This window comes from Schistocerca nitens, chromosome 2 (genome assembly GCF_023898315.1).
Source record: "Schistocerca nitens isolate TAMUIC-IGC-003100 chromosome 2, iqSchNite1.1, whole genome shotgun sequence".
In the NCBI taxonomy this organism is placed as follows: Eukaryota; Metazoa; Arthropoda; class Insecta; order Orthoptera; family Acrididae; genus Schistocerca; species Schistocerca nitens.
Window position 1 is genome coordinate 907,047,946 of NC_064615.1, and position 18,155 is coordinate 907,066,100.

The window sequence follows — 18,155 nt, forward strand, 5'->3', positions numbered from 1 at the left end:
TCTGTACTGTCACCAGCACTGTCTCTCTTTCATGTGAAGTCAATTTCCAGGCAATAATAAATACTCGGCAATGAAATCACTTTATCAAAAGGGTGAAAGAGAGAATGTAGACAATTATTGACCAATGTCTTTGGTACTAGCATTTCCAAAACCTTTGAGAAAACAATGTACTGGACAGGAGTGGCACATCACAGTACACACAATTTGCTGTCAGACTCGCACTTTGGCTTCAGGAAAGGAGCATCCACAGAAAACGTAATACATTCTTGTGTATGAGGCACTATCAGGGTTAAACAGTAGACTGAGGACAGTAAGTATTTTCTTTGATTTAACAAAAACATTTGATTGTGTGTACCAAGTAATACTTTTGCAGATGCTGGAACATTATGAGATTAAGGGAAAAGCTAAACAATGGTGCACTTAATAGCTGAGAAGTAGAAACCCGAAGGTTGTCCTTCAATATCAACAAATAAGGATGAGATCATACAAGCAATATTGTGAGAAATGTAGTAATATAAACTATTCAACTAATAGTGTGGTCAGTAACATCAGCACAGACAGCAAATTAATGCTTAATAGCAACAAAACACAAAGACAGGGCTGCCAACCGTTTTTTATGTGAAAAAGGTGATGAAATAAAAAAAACTTGGCCAAAAAGTGGCTAACTTTATTCACTACAAGCTGTTACCCATGGCTACACCTGCATATCAGTAGCTTTGTTATGATGAGCGATGGTGATAAGTAAGTGATTGTACATTTAATGACATCAGCTGCCCTCACATGTCTGCCTGTTCAGATAAGCAAAGCTAGTGTTCTGCGACCTACTCTCCCCTATCTCAAGTTGCCACAACGTGCAATGCATCATGCATCCAAGCAGTATGCCACTGATGCAGCTATATATTATAAACCATTTAGATTATGCAACAAACAATGTGAAACTATGGATTAAACACACTGAAGATTGTATAAGCATTGTATTAATTACTTTGAATGCTACCACCTACAACATATCAACCAATAAAAACATTTTCACAAAGAATAAATGTTTTTCCCTGATTCATGTAATATTCTTGAAGCCATTAACTACCTCATACTACACACTTTCTAACATAGCTTACGTTCTTCCTCGTTGTTCAAGCTATCTCCTTACCAAATTTCATTGAAATTGGTTCAGCAGGTTAGTGATAATAAATTTTAACATGACACGTGATGTAGTCTTTCTTGCATCTCAGTGTTTATAATGTCATGGATACTGAACTATATGTTGTACAATAATATAATTTTGCAGGTACATTAAATGGTATATTCAACACTTCCTGCAAAAGGTGTGTGACTACAGCTAGTAGTAAAGAAGTAATAAATTAAAATATCATGGCTGATGTGACAATTTGACTGCATGAACAGCAAAAAAGTAGTAAGTGATAAACTTTTTTCCTTTCACCATTTTGTGGGTGTTGTAAATGAGAAACAGTTTTGTAAGAGTTTGAAATTGCTTGTATAGTTTGTTGCTGGTCACTAAATGCTCCCATTCTCAAATAATGGATGAAAAAAACCTGATGTGTGTGTGTGGCCTAAATTTCTTTTTCACACCCTCCCTTTGATAGGTAGGCGATTCGTACCCCCACAGTGATTCTTTCCAAACATTATGTGATATGTGTACCAAGTATCTACATCTACATCTACATCCATGCTCCGCAAGCCACCTGACGGTATATGGCGGAGGGTACCTTGAGTACCTCTATCGGTTCTCCCTTCTATTCCAGTCTCTTATTGTTCATGGAAAGAAAGATTGTCGGTATGCCTCTGTGTGGGCTCTAATCTCTCTGATTTTATCCTCATGGTCTCTTCGCGAGATATACGTAGGAGGGAGCAATATACTGCTTGACTCCTCGGTGAACGTATGTTCTCGAAACCTCAACAGAAGCCCGTACCGAGCTACTGAGCGTCTCTCCTGCAGAGTCTTCCACTGGAGTTTATCTATCATCTCCGTAACGCTTTCGCGATTACTAAATGATCCTGTAACGAAGCGCGCTGCTCTCCGTTGGATCTTCTCTATCTCTTCTATCAACCCTATCTGGTACAGATCCCACACTTGTGGTGAGCAATATTCAAGCAGTGGGCGAACAAGTGTACTGTAACCTACTTCCTTTGTTTTTGGACTGCATTTCCTTAGGATTCTTCCAATGAATCTCAGTCTGGCATCTGCTTTACCGACGATCAACTTTATGTGATCATTCCATTTTAAATCACTCCTAATGCCTATCCCACATAATTTATGGAATTAACTGCTTCCAGTTGCTGACCTGCTATGTTGTAGCTAAATGATAAAGGATCTTTCTTTCTATGTATTCGCAGCACCTTACACTTGTCTACATTGAGATTCAATTGTCATTCCCTGCACCATGCGTCAAGTATGGTTGGTATCAGTTGAGTGGTTTCGGAGGAGATGTGAAACACACGTGATATGGTCCTACTCAAGTCTGGATTTATTGTCAAGTAGGAGTGGAAGTGGGAGGGCTAGGCCTGGTTCCAGGGGATTGTGCAATACAGGCTCCGACAGAAATAGCAAGTGGCATGCCTCAGAATAGGCAACTCTCTCAACCCAAATACGCGCCCAAGGTACGGGGTACAGGATCACGGTTGGATACGGAACATCGGAAACGAATGTCGGCCCTGCAATGATCATAAATACAGACGTTTCTTGTCTTCCCAAACCTTAAGTCGGAAGAATGTTCGATAATGATAGGTTAATTCTCAGACCTGTTGCGACTAAACACACACACACACGCCCATGTGCACATGCACACACAGATATATAAAACATTTAAACAGTACATATGTACATAAAACTAGAAAAATGTAATGGACCAAGCAACAAGCCCAGAATACTAGAGCTGATGGCTGTAAACTACCAGGTAAACCTGCTGCAGATAAGACTTAAATGCCCAGAATTATTTAACCTTTTAAATATTAACAGACATAGATAAAGGACTACAACAAGATAATCATTGAAGCAACAAGTAGCAGGTGTTACTGACAACAGTAATACTTAGTCGCCAGACCTGCTGCGAGCCAGCATATACATACATTAAAAATAAGGAAGTTTAAACAGCAATATATATATAAAACTAGAACTATGTTATCTTGTTGACAACGCTAATAATCAGTCAACAGACCTGCTGCGACCCAACATACACATACATAAAAGGGGCTTAAACAGCAATATATATATTAAAAAACTAAAACTATGTAATCAACCAAGTCACAAGCCGAGATTACAACTGCTAATGGCTGTAAAAAATTTGGTATTAACAGTATTTTCAACTGTACACTGATTGAGCACTCAACGGTGCTCTGTCGAAAGGCTCCTCTAGTTTCTTGCCGTTAAACAAATTGCTATTCAATGGTGCATGTTAACAACAGCAATATCAATGGCACGCTGTCGAAAAGTTGTAATCTTGCCAACAGTATTTAATAAACACAGAGCAATGATGTTTTTGGTTATAACAGTAACTTCAACTGTATGCTAATTGAACACTCAATGTCACTCTGTCGAAAGGCTCCTCTTAATGCTTGCCGTTAAACAAATTGTGATTCAACGGTGCACGTTAACAAAAACAGGAAAATTCGGGGAACACTACAAGAAAGCCACGACATGAATCCGCAAGATGCAAACTTGCAGATCAAGTTGACAACGGGGAACACACACACACACACACACACACACACACACACACACACACACACACACACACACACACACCACACACGACCACAGGCAGATTCAAACTGTCGAACAGCGAGCGTCACTCTACCAGGAGGCAATCTTGCCGATGCAACCTTGCGGGCAGCAAAATAAATAGCAAAAACAACTGGCACATACTAGCAACCAAGAGTATAGTCTGCGTGCGGCAGCTTCGAATACCAAAGGCCACAGTTTCACAGACAAATTGCCACAGTTTAAACCACCACGTCCTCTTTGGGGGGGATTACAATGCATAAGGAAAGAGCAATCTTACCACAAGTCGCCAAGGAACTCGATAATACAAACGGCAGAACATTATGCCTCCAGGCACATCGCCACAATGCCCTTCTGGATGAGTCGCAACAGAAACTGCGACGAGGCGTGGCTTCCCAACTCAAAACAGCTCACTGTACGATACAATCCTGATCGCGAAACGCGGCCGTCCACACAGGCCACCTACCCCACACTTCCTGTCACTAGTATGTCCTCATTTTTATAATGTATGGCTATCTTTTTTTCCCGTGATCCTATTTTCATGAACTAAAGCCTATACAGAGCCACAAGTTATGCTCAAGTTACCTGTGAAACCTTTATTCTAATATCGGTCAAAAGTAACATGCTTCAAACTTATTTTACTTTTTTTTTTTTCACTGTATAAAGTGAATATCACATTTCAGTGTACTTCATGGATATAAATGACATGACTTTGGATGTGGTTTGACCACTATTTACTTATAATCACATAATCTGTATACAGTTTACAAACTTTCCACTTTTATTAGCAAACATTTTACATCGGAGCAAAACACATGTACTAAAAGTAAGTCAACCAAGGGAAAATCCAGGATGGAATGTAACAATATTAGAGAAGGAAAGTTGCCACTCACCATATAGTGGAGATGCTGAGTCGCGATAGGCACAACAAAATGATTCACACAATTATAGCTTTCGGCCATTAAGGCCTTTGTCAGCAACACACACACACACACACACACACACACACACACACACACACACAGTGTGGTTTCAGTTGTCTGAGACAGCCGACATGTGTGCACGTTGCATTTGCGGGAGTGTGTGTGTGTGTGTGTGTGTGTGTGTGTTTTGCTGACAAAGGCCTTAATGGCCGAAAGCTATAACTGTATGAATCATTTTGTTGTGCCTATCACGACAGCATCTCCACTATATAGTGAGTGGCAACTATTCTACTCTAATATTGGTACTAAAAGTAAGAACAGATAAAAAGAAATAAGTATGCAACTGCACAGAAAACTTCATTAGAGTTATTAACACCTTTAATTCTTAGATTTTTTTCTTAAAATGTTAAAGAACCTTTCCTTTTCCTTGTATTAACTCCTGAGTGGAGAACATCTCTGTCTTGTTTCTGATTCCAAACTTCTTTCTGGACCTGAAGACCACCTGTCAAAATGGCCCAGGTAAGTCTTGCTTCTTGAAATTCTTTCTTCCATGAGGAAACCTCACATCTTTCAATAGCTTCAGAAGTCAGCTTATTTGTTGCCATGAGTTTTTCCTGCTGTCTGTTTTATTTGGGTATTTCTTCATACGATGAAATCGTCTATTTCTTCAAAGCAAGTTTTTGCTGCCTTTTTTCCTCCTGAGGTGCTTTTTTTCCTCTTCATATTTTTGTTTTCCCTTCCCTTCTTTCTTTCTTTCTTTCTTTCTTCTTCTAGGTTGACAGGTTTTTCTGAGAGGGGTGCACAGTCCTCTGTAAGATATCTTCTTGTTGTAGAAAAAGCCTTTGAAACTCAACATTCCCTTGAGACAGAGCTAGAGCTACTTTCACCAATTTACTTGTCTGGAGGTATTTTGGTTCTTCTGTCATACATTTCACACTGATGAATTTATTCCAATAGTTGTCAACCAGAGATTGTGTTGGGTTTAAACTTAACATTGGTTTCCAACCAGAGAAGCTTTCATTCGTACAACATCAAGTCACAATTAATATCCAGTGGCAATGCTTTCACAACATTTGCAATATCTGACACTTTTTGCTGCTGTTCTGTTACACAGATGAAGACATTAGAAACACTACAGATTCCCTTGACCCTGTCAGGTTGGGTTTAAGAAGAATTATTTACAGGCCTCAGTAAAACACTTCATATTATGTGTCAGGAACTGAAGGTGGTCCTTTTCAGATACCTGCTGGAGAGCTGCTGTTACATCATCACAACAAAACATGACTTGAGGCAGTAAACTGATTCCTGTAAGATATCTTCTGCTAGCTCACAAGTCTTCAATAGTAATGGTTTAAAAATTCTTCCTTGCAGCACCTGAACAGAACTCTTTATTTCACTGTGAGCCAAGTGTATCGATGGTTTCTTTTTCTGGAATGTTCTGGTGAACTGGGTAACAATGTGTGCAATGAAGCAAATAAACATCAGTCAGGCTTTCATAGTGGGTTTCTTCAGAAGCTGAACAATCTGTGTGTATCCACTGCAGGATTCCAGAGCAGACATCTACAGTGGAATAAAATACAAGAAATATTTAACGCCATCCCACTGCAGCTGTTTTCAGGGTTAACCTTTGTGATAGGCTATGCTTTATGAAATGAAGCCTATGCAATAACAGTTAATGCTGTATGTCTGACAAGTCTTCCATTCTTGGCAGCCAACCACTGACAAAGTTATAAACAGACATAGTCAGATCAGAAGCATCCTCTTCTAGATGATGCAGTCCTTTTAAGAAAGATTTTAAGAACTGGCATGCACAATTTTGCTGATGTTCCTGAAATGAGTGTTGCTGGTAGACGTCATAGGGTGTACTGAATGAGGATCATCTTTAACTTCCATCTGGCCATTTTTAAACCTTGTGAACCAGTCGTAACACCGAGTGTGACTTAAGCACTCATCACTGTAGGCTTCCTACATCCTTTGGTGTGTCTCTGTAAAAGTTCTCTCTAGTTTCATACAAAATTTAATGCAGATGCATTGCTTCTCTAACTCTACCATCTCGAAATTCGCAAACTATGTGACACAATGTTCTACTCAATACAGCACAGAACAATAACTAACAGACATAAAACAATTAAACTTCCAGCAGTTACACATTAAACACAGGCGTGTGGAGGAATGCCAACTGCATTTCACTCCAACACACCATTGGCACGAAATTACAAAAGTTCCGGAATTTTTCGAACAGACCTCTTAGCTCTAAGGCAGTGTGAACTTAATCTCGGGTGTTTCACCTTAAATGACACACAGAGCGATAAGTCGTAACATCAAAAAACATAAGTAACTGAGGGTGGATAAAGACAATAGGTTAACCTAAACAACATCTAATACTGATAACTTCCAGGCACATGAAAGTTAATTTAATCAAGTAGTGAAGTCATGGATTGGAAAGTAAGAACAAAGTTTTAATTATGAGCATGTTAATTCTTGCCTATCTGTATTAAAATTGGAGGCAGATTTAGGCCTTACAGGTATACCAGAGAATGAAGATGATGGGAATCTTGCAAGTGTTGACATAGAGGGCAACAATATAGGACAGACGGAACAGTTCAAGTTCCTAGGCGTTCGGATAGATAGTAAGCTGTTGTGGAAAGCCCATGTCCAGGATCTTGTTCAGAAACTAAATGCTGCTTTATTTACCATTAGAACAGTATCTGAAATAAGTGACACTTCAACACTAAAAGTAGTCTACTTCGCATATTTTCATACGCTTATGTCGTATGGTATTATTTTTTGGGGTAATTCTTCTGATTCAAAGAGGGTAGTTTTGGCTCAAAAATGGGCTGTTCGAGCTATAAGTGGTGTAAGTTCGAGAACCTCTTGTCGACCCCTATTCAATAGTCCGGGAATTCTGACATTGCCCTCACAGTATATATTTTCTTTAATGTCTTTTGTTGTTAGCAATATTAGCCTATTCCCAAGAGTTAGCAGCTTCCACTCAGTTAATACTAGGCAGAAATCAAATCTGCATGTGGAATGCACTTCCTTGACTCTTGTGCAGAAAGGAGTGCAGTATTCTGCTGCATCCATTTTCAATAAGCTACCACAAGAACTCAAAAATCTTAGCAGTAGCCCAAACTCTTTTAAGTGTAAACTGAAGAGTTTCCTCATGGCTCAATCCTTCTATTCTGTCGAGGGGCTCCTGGAAGAGCTAAAAAATTAAGCAAATTTCAGTGTTACATTGTTGATTTCCTTTATTTAAACTTACGACTTGTCACCTGAATATGTTTTTTTACATTTCATTTTATCTGTTTCTAATATTGTGTTATAATTTCATGTATCGACTCGTTCCATGATCATGGAGACTTCTCCTTAATTTGGTCCCACGGAACAATTAAAAAAAAAAAACAGAACGTGCTTGATCTGGCAAGTCTCTGTACATCAGTTGTATAGGTTTCAGTTAAGCCATGTATCATCCCTTGTAATAAAACAATTGTTTTCATTGTAATCAACTGAAACACAAAAAAAGAGCTTTTGTCTATAATATTACCAAACATCTGAAAAAGATCTGAAGAAACTTTTTGAATACTTATGAAGATTATAACTTTTGTAATCTCATTTAGGGTCATGAGAAGGTTAAAGCCAAAAGCCACCCTCACATGGGACATGTTTCTCATGGCAAGGCACCCCAGATGTGGTATCCATCATGGTTGCCACATGCTTTTGAATGACCTACTAAATCTCATGGAATGAGCTCCTCATCGTAACTTGTGGCTACAGCATTCTCCAGCTGCAGTTGTTGGCTGCATCTGGCACACTAATTACACAGTTTATTTACAAAAAAAGATACGTGAAAAGTAGCTATTTTAACTCTGTTAGATATTGTTGAAGAACAGTGGAGAAAATTGTAAAGTTGATCCTGTACTCATCAATGGCTCGAACAGTGCCTGCTGGTAGAGGAATGCTACGTATGTGGCAAAATGACTTGAGATACATACTAGTAGAAGTTATTCATTAACTCAATTGAATCTCCATGACACTTTCAGCTTTAAACTGAATATAGAGTCTAATATTAGTCTGTGCACGCACAATATCCACATTAATGATGTTGTACTGACTAGCATCACTCTGAAGTAATTTATTTCATCACCTAGGTTTCAAGATCGATATTCATTTTGTAATTTCATTTAAATGGAAATGGAGGTTTTTTCAAAGCTACTTACTGTCACTGAAAGAGATTTTTACTGGCATCATACAAACGTGACGCAGTCCATTAAACCAAGTGAGATATCTATCTTTTACACAATGGTTCACCAAAGCAAAAACTTTCAGTGTGCAACTTGTTCTTTACTTTCTGACATAGACTGGTAGTCAAATTAAGTTTTCTGACCACTGGGTAAACATTTCAGTCATTGACCTATGCAACAATAATTGCAGCACATACTTATTTATAGTAAATAACATTGACTACTGCAAATAATACTTTATTAAATTAATAGGAAGTCCGACAATCCCTTGGAAAATAAAAGGTAACAATAAATAAATAAATATAATTCTGGAGGTAGCTAGACACATATCTACCAGCTTTCTCTTGATAGTTTATAATGCTATCAACTACGCTATGTCTCAACCGTGACAGCAGCACCTAGATCATATAGCAAACCATGTCTAAAGGCTGAAACTACAAATGTCATTTTCTATTTCATTATGACAAACTGTTCCAAAAATGATACATTTTTGATAAATCATCATCACTGAAACAGTACTTAAGTTCTAATATGGGAAGCAACAAATATGAAAAGTTTTAACTACCAACAGTAGTTTCCTGCCTTTTATTATAAAAATTCCACTAAAGAGAACACATCTTTGTGAGATCCTCAATGTTCTGGTGCTTTGAAATAACTTATATTCATATCATGCATGATATAACCATAATAGACTAAAGTCTGCCATGGCAAATTCTTCCTTTCACACTTTGAAATGTAATGGAATGTGAAATTCCATGCTGTGACACGCAGCTATTCATCTGCAAACATTTTCACATCCGGTGAGAGGATGCCTTAAGCGTAAGCTTACACTGTGTCATCCCAGAATCCCTGTACACCCCCCCCCCCCCCCCACACGCACACACATTGTAAGACCTCAGAAAAAAAAGTGTGGGGAATGTGGTGGAGAGAAGGGTGGACTGAACAATTTCTTTTACAAGACTTGGATATGAATTTGCAAAAGCCATGTTTGACAATGAAGAGTAAGACTTGGGCACCTGAATTTCCCTTGGTGAATGAATAAGCTACCCCTCAAAAGACCTTGTGAAATTTTATGTGCAAAGTCAATATTTTAATGATTTCTGTACTCTTCTGATGAATAATTGCAACAGTATGCAATTAGTTTTTCCTTTGTGGTTGCTTCTGAGGCTGCCTGCTGTGTCATCCAGAGTCTCTACTCATTGGTAGTTGCAGATTTTTGCGGTGGGAGAAGACCAACTTCACTAATTTTTTTTATTTTTTCTATGTCCAATTATTTGAAAGTTTTTCTTTCTTTTCCTTCCACTTCTACCATGTGTAAGACTAGACTATATTACTATCACTATGTATAATTTGTTATAAGACTTTTACTTACTTAGGATAACACAAGTTCTACTTGTGGTACTTAATAAATAGCTGATGTCTCAGAATTGTTCATATAGTGCTGTATATTAGCATTTGATGACATATAAAATCTAATTTCAGAAGTAAATTAATTTCAAAATTTCTGACATCTTAATTATTCATAAGCTGCAGTGACAGGGTAGAGAAACACACACTAGAACTGACAGAAATGAATTACATGCTCACGAAGTTGGAAGGCATAATAATTTCTTTGTTTCCAGAGTTCTCTAAATGTATGAAATTGTGAATGTTCCCTCAAGTTCTGAGCACAACTTAAGGGGCACAGATATAAGCATTCATATTGCTGCATGCTGCAAAAACAAATTGTCAGCACAACAGATTGCTGTATGAACAAACCAGAATCATGATGATCACTTGCAGAACTATCCAATGAGCTGTGTGTTATTAGAGCTCAGACTGCATTTTAACATCTTTCCTTCCTGTGCCACTGTGTCTACGATGACTCAAAGGTTATACACGATGTCCCAGGATGAATGGCCAACATTAAGAGATAATACAGCAACAATCATCTGAAGCAAAAATAGTCTATTACATGTTGTTGTTATTGTGGTCTTCAGTCCTGAAACTGGTTTGATGCAGCTCTCCATGCTACTCTATCCTGTGCAAGCTTCTTCATCTCCCAGTACCTACTGCCACCTACATCCTTCTGAATCTGCTTAGTGTATTCGCCTCTGGTCTCCCTCTATGATTTTTGCCCTCCACACTTCCCTCCAAAACTAAACTGGTGATCCCTTAATGCCCCAGAACTTGTCCTACCAATCGATCCCTTCTTCTAGTCAAGTTGTGCCACAAACTCTTCTTCTCCCCAATTCTATTCAATCCTCATTAGTTATGGGATCTACCCATCTAATCTTCAGCATTTCTCTGTAGCACCACATTTTGAAAGCTTCTATTCCCTTCTAGTCCAAACTATTTATCATCCATGTTTCACTTCCATACATGGCTACACTCCATACAAATACTTTCAGAAACGACTTCCTGACATTTAAATCTATACTCGATGTTAACAAATTTCTCTTCTTCAGAAACACTTTCCTTACCATTGCCGGTCTACATTTTATTTCCTCTCTACTTCGAACATCATCAGTTATTTTGCTTTCCAAATAGCAAAACTCCTTTACTACTTTGTCTCATTTCCTTATCTAATTCCCTCAGCATCACCTGATTTAATTAGACTACATTCCATTATCCTTGTTTTGCTTTTGTTAATGTTCATCTTATATCCTCCTTTCAAGATACTGTCCATTCCGTTCAACTGCTCTTCCAAGTCCTTTGCTGTCTCTGACAGAATTACAATGTCATCGGCAAAACTCAAAGTTTTTATTTCTTCTCCATGGATTTTAATACCTACTCCGAATTTTTCTTTTGTTTCCTTTACTGCTTGCTCAATATACAGATTGAATAACATTGGAGAGAGGCTACAACCCACTCCCTTCCCAAGCACTGCTTCCCTTTCATGTCTCTCGACTCTTATAACTGCCATCTGGTTTCTGTACAAATTTTTAATAGCCTTTTGCTCCCTGTATTTTACCCCTGCCACCTTTAGAATTTGAAAGAGTGTTCCAGTCAACACTGTCAAAAGCTTACTCTAAGTCTACAAATGCTAGAAATGTAGGTTTGCCTTTCCTTAATCTTTCTTCTGAGATAAGTTGTAGGGTCAGTATTGCCTCACGTGTTTCAATATTTCTACGGAATCCAAACTAATCTTACCCCTGGTTGGCTTCTACCAGTTTTTTTCCATTCATCTGTAAAGAATTCGCATTAGTATTTTGCAGCTGTGCCTTATTAAACTGATAGTTCAGTAATTTTCACATCTGTTAACACCTGCTTTCTTTGGGATTGGAATTATTACATTTGTGGTGTCACCGCCAGACACCACACTTGCTAGGTGGTAGCCTTTAAATCGGCCGCGGTCCATTAGTATACGCCGGACCCGTGTGTCGCCACTATCAGTGATTGCAGACCGAGCGCCGCCACACGGCAGGTCTAGAGAGACTTCCTAGCACTCGTCCCAGTTGTACAACCGACTTTGCTAGCGATGGTTCACTGACAAAATACGTTCTCATTCACTGAGACGATAGTTAGCATAGCCTTCAGCTGCGTCATTTGCTACGACCTAGCAAGGCGCAATTATCAGTTGCTATTGATATTGTGGAGAATGTACAGACAAGAGCTATGTTCAACATTAATGGATTAAAGTTAAGTATTCCCCCCATCTGCGTCCGTTTTTCTAAGTTCATATTTCCCTGTCCTGTTCCAGACCTCACGCCAGCCTGCGTGAGCTTAAACGCGTGCCTTTCGGCTTCCTCTCAATTTAGTGGGTTGGTCTCCTGCCAATCCACAACAACATTCTTCTTGAAGTCTGAGGGTATTTCGCCTGTATCATACATCTTGCTCACCAGATGGTAGAGTTTTGTCAGGACTGGTTCTCCCAAGGCTGTCAGTAGTTCTAATGGAATGTTGTCTACTCCCGGGGCCTTGTTTCGACTCAGGTCTTTCAGTGCTCTGTAAACTCTTCACGCAAGTATCATATCTCCATTTTCTTCATCTACATCCTCTTCCATTTCCATAATATTGTCCTCAAGTACATCGCCCTTGTATAGACCCTCTATATACTCCTTCCACCTTTCTACTTTCCCTTCTTTGCTTAGAACTGGGTTTCCATCTGAGCTCTTGATATTCATACAAGTGGTTCTCTTTTCTCCAAAGGGCTCTCTAATTTTCCTGTAGGCAGTACCTATCTTATCCCTAGTGCGATAAGCCTCTACATCCTTACATCTCATTTTTGAGATGTTTGTATTCCTTTTTGCCTGCTTCATTTATTGCATTTTTATATTTTCTCCTTTCATCAATTAAATTCAATATTTCTTCTGTTACCCAAGGATTTCTACTAGCCCTCGTCTTTTTACCTACTTGATCCTCTGCTGCCTTCACTACTTCATCTAGTACATATGGGCTCTAAAAATGCATGTCTTAAAGAGCTATGAGCACTTCTTCGATACTGTGAAACAAGTCTCTTCTACTGCAAGTCCTTTCTCTTCTATATTTTGGGAGGAGGCAATATGGACCAAAACAAGAAAACAATGTCCAGTAAATATGGGCTCTCAAATGCATACCTTAAGAGCTATGAGTGTGTTTCATAGCAGCAAAGATGAACAAATGCTTATAGCTCTTCAGGTATGCATTTTAGAACCCATGTTCACCAGACGTTTTTGCTTCAAATGATCATTATTACTATGTACTTGAATACTCACAGTTCCCCCTGAACACCCTGCATATTTAAATGTAAATAAGGTGAGAGACAACTAGGAAGCGCATTTTGTCTCAAATGCTTCCCCTGAGACTATAATTTACAGTAACATTTTTGTTAAAGAATTATAAAAGGTAGTGGGATGGTAATATCTCACACAAATGCCAGAATGGACCTTTCATCCAACTACAAAGTGTGCATGGTTTTGAAGTTAATTCTATGCCAGTGCTGGTGGAACTGAAGCTGTAAGGGTGGGTTGTAAATCACACCATTATAGTCGCGAATAGGATAGATTGCTTCTCATTGTAAAGATGACACGTTTAGTTGCAGGCAAGTACAACGAAAAGACTATGAGCCAAAGGCTGCGTCAGAAAAGAAAGGTAAACACACGGACATTCACACAAGCAAGTACACCTCATGCACACATGGCTGCTACCTTTGGTGACTTTAGCTGGATTGCATCTGTTGCATTAAACAAAAGCAGCAATTGGTAATGGGGAGGGATAGCAGAGTACATGTGGGAAGAGAGAAGAGCACTGTCTGATGGAACACGCAGGGATTACTGCAGAAGGCGGCAGGGTGGCTGTGGAGAGGAAGGGGGAGGAGGGAGGGGGAGCAGATAGGGGAAAAGACTACTCAATGCACCTGGCAGAAAGTAAGCACAATGAGGGTGAGGGGTGAGGGGATGAGAATTGGTAGGAGGTTATAGGATAGAGGTGACAGAAACTGTTGAGCAGAGGGCAGGTACAGCAGTTATTGTTGGCTGAGGCCAGGATGATTTCAGGAGAGGACAATGTGTTGTAAGGATGACTCCCATCTGTGCAGTTCAGAAAAGCTGATGGTACAGAGGAGGATCCAGATTGCCCAGTTTGTGGAGCAGCCACTGAAATCGAGCATGTGATGATCAGCTGCATGTGGTGCACTTTGCTTTCAGCCATAGTTTGGTGGTGGCCATTCATCCTGTTAGAAAGATGGTAGGTAGTCATATCAATGTAAAAGCTGTGCAATGATTGCAGCAGAGCTGGTAAATAACATGGCTGCTTTCACAAGTACCCCTGCTTCTGATGGGGTGTGATTATCCTGTGACAGAACTGGAATAGGAAGTGCTGGGTTGGTGGCTTGGGCAGGCCTTGCACCACAGGGCTTGGGGGTGGCACAGGGATGGACTCTAGGATGTTGTGGAGGATGGGTGGACTATGGAACACCTCAATAAGAGGGGTGGGAAGGATCTTGGTTGGGATGTCCCTCATTTCATGGCATGATAAGTAATCAAAAGCCCTGATGAAGGATGTGACTGAGTTGTACCAGTCCGGAGTGGTATTGGATGACAACGGGGTCACTCCTTTGTAGTAGATTCATGGAACTGCTGAGAGTTGGAGGTTTGTGAGGATATGGCAGGGGAAATCTGCTTGCAGATTAGATCTAGGGACAGTGCCTTTCTATGAAAGTCTTTTTTTGACACATTCAGCATACTGGAGTGTTCTTTTCACTGCAGATAAGCTGTCCCTTGGTGCCAGGTTGTATGGGAATGATTTTGCAGTGTGGAAGGCATGGCAGCTGTTGAAATGCTGATACTGTGGCAAGAACTGATGGAGGCAGGATTTAATGTTAACATTAGGTCAGGTCTGGTTGAAGGGAAAGAAGTGTTGCAATGGCAGGGAAGAGTGCGTCTTTGGCAAGTAAAACACTGTGAAGTTTGGGTGTAGGGCTGAAGGTGATGAGGCTTTGGGATAGGACTGTGGGGCTGGGGATTTGGGTGGTAAGGTTAACAACAGTGTTCTGGGATTGCTTCGGCTTTGGACTTATTGGAGGGTTACCAGGGAGTCTTCGAGGATGTGGCAAGCTGAAAAGGTCAGGTGCTATGAGGGATTGATAAGGAGGAACACTGTGTTTAGGATAGGGATTGGATAGTGATGTCCCAAAGCGGTGGTAGGAGTCAGCAGGTTGGATAGCTTGTAGAAGTAGTGTCTGGAATGCTCTTCCAGGTGCTGGAATGCAAGGGACTCAATTTCAGAGATGAAGGTAGTAAGTACGCAAAGTAACAGTATCTTGCGGAGGGAGCAGAAGTGGTTCTGGGATACCTGTGCCATGGAGATGTGTTTTTGCGGTACTAGGCTTGTGAGGATTGTGAGGAACAGGGACTGGTAGAATCTGGAAAGGGGGAAGATCATTGTGAAAGGATGGGTGGGACTCATAGAAAGGAATTTTCATGGTTAGAACGGGAAAGGGGGGGGGGGGGGGGTGCCATGGTTTAGGCAGTATTTAAGGAACAGGATGTGGGACTGGGTTTTAGGTTAACCGTCTTTTTTTGTGTGGCTACAATCCAATGTGTCATCTTTACAGTGGATAGTAATCTATCCTCATTATATTGTCAATATCTAGGTAGTTTTCATTAGTTTCCAACAGGGTGCCATTTGAATATATAGGACTGAGGAGCTTGAAATTCTTACTTAAAAAACCTCACATCAGTTGCAAAATGAACATAGTTATTTTAGTAACAAAGCCTTTTGCAAAGCATTTTCTGATCTGTCATGATGTTTCACTCCTCAAGTTGGGATTCTCTTCATTGTTTAGTAATAACCTGACTTAATAGATTTTCATACTGGCTGTTTCGTGTACACTTGTGACCACCGATGAGCAGTTTATAACTTGTGGTCTGCATCTTAACTGGCACCATCTAAACTGCTTCTGGTGTACATCTGGCTTATCCACACCAGTAGTTATGTCATTTTTACCAATTTTTATTATCAGTTTTATGTCATAAATATCTTGAATGTCATATGTGTGATTTAGGAGTTACAAGATTCATACTATTATGCAGTTAACTGTAGTCTTTAGTTACATCAAAAATTCCACACTTATGATTACATTGTGAGTGACTCTCCTGATCCTGTTCAGCTGTACTTCAACGAGTCATTGTTTAATGTATTCAAGAATTATTCCATATGTAGAAGTTACAGTTTGTAACTTAGTATGTTAATGTTCCACTTTTTATTTGTTTCTTAAAATCATCTGATGACTTCCTAAGGGGTATTGTATAAAGCACCTGATCTTATACTAACACAAAAAATTAACTCTGATCAAGCTGAATTCACACATTTCAGTTTTGTAAATGTTATTTTCACATTATTTCACCAACACTGAGTAGCAAAATCTTGAGGATCAAGTCAAGTTCAATTGCAGTGATCAAGTCACAACCTAGTAACAGCACAAAATAACAATTTAATTTTCCATATGCGCAGGTTGAAAAAAAACCTACATAATGATGGCATTGTTGTTAACACTCCCACAATGTTGAAGTTCGAAATATTTCTTCCAATCCATACAATTAAGTTAAGAAAAATATGAGTTAAGTAAGTAATGAATGCAGACAATTGCCTCCATAAGAATTCTTGGAAGTGACTTGTATTTAACATAATATGATGACTTTCACAGACATTTAACTACAAAGAAAGGAAGGGAAATTTGAACTTTTTGCAGCAAATATTAAATATATGGTGTCTAACAGCAGTCAATAATGACTGGAGCAGCTCTTACAAAAATGCTCTCTCGGCTTGAACAATAGTTATTACACAGTCGACATTCAATTCTGCACAAGTCAGTGTCACAGGAGTATTATTATTATTATTATTATTATTATTATTATTATTTCTTTCCTTTCTCAGATGTTATGTCTGGTTAAAAATGGAAAGTGACGCAGGTCTTGATCAAGCGTGGCTTCCTTTTAACTGTACGGTAAATGTTACATTGCATGTAGGAACTTTCGGGTAATTGAACATGTATCAATAATTACAGATTTCTGTAGTTGTATATATATGTTTGGATGTAGCTGTATTGTGTTGATGTGCTGGTGGATATTGTGTGGTATGACTTCTGTAGTTGATAGTATAATTGGTATAATGTCAACTTTATCCTGATTTCACATGTCCCTGACTTCCTCAGCCAGTTGGATGTATTTTTCAATTTTTTCTCCTGTTTTCTTCTGTATATTTGTTGTATTGGGTATGGATATTTCGATTAGTTGTGTTAATTTCTTCTTTTTATTGGTGAGTATGATGTCAGGTTTGCTATGTGGTGTTGTTTTATCTGTTATAATGGCTCTGTTCCAGTATAATTTGTATTCATCGTTCCCCAGTACATTTTGTGGTGCATACTTGTATGTGGGAATGTGTTGTTTTATTAGTTTATGTTGTATGGCAAATTGTTGATGTATTGTTTTTGCTACATTGTCATGTCTTCTGGGGTATTCTGTATTTGCTAGTATTGTACATCAGCTTGTGATGTGATCTACTGTTTCTATTTGTTGTTTGCAAAGTCTGCATTTATCTGTTGTGGTATTGGGATCTTTAATAATATGCTTGCTGTAATATCTGGTGTTTATTGTTTGATCCTGTATTGCAATCATGAATCCTTCTGTCTCACTGTATATATTGCCTTTTCTTAGCCATGTGTTGGATGCGTCTTGACCGATGTATGGCTGTGCTAGATGATACGGGTGCTTGCCATGTAGTGTTTTCTTTTTCCAATTTACTTTCTTCGTATCTGTTGATGTTATGTGATCTAAAGGGTTGTAGAAGTGG

The 18,155-nt window shown here is 39.1% G+C and overlaps 1 protein-coding gene across 2 annotated transcripts in view; it reads right to left on the reverse strand.

The window, feature by feature from the left end:
- LOC126237219 (protein tramtrack, beta isoform-like) overlaps nt 1–18,155 on the reverse strand; it is a 204,693-nt gene that overhangs the window by 123,105 nt on the left and 63,433 nt on the right. The window lies entirely within an intron of this gene.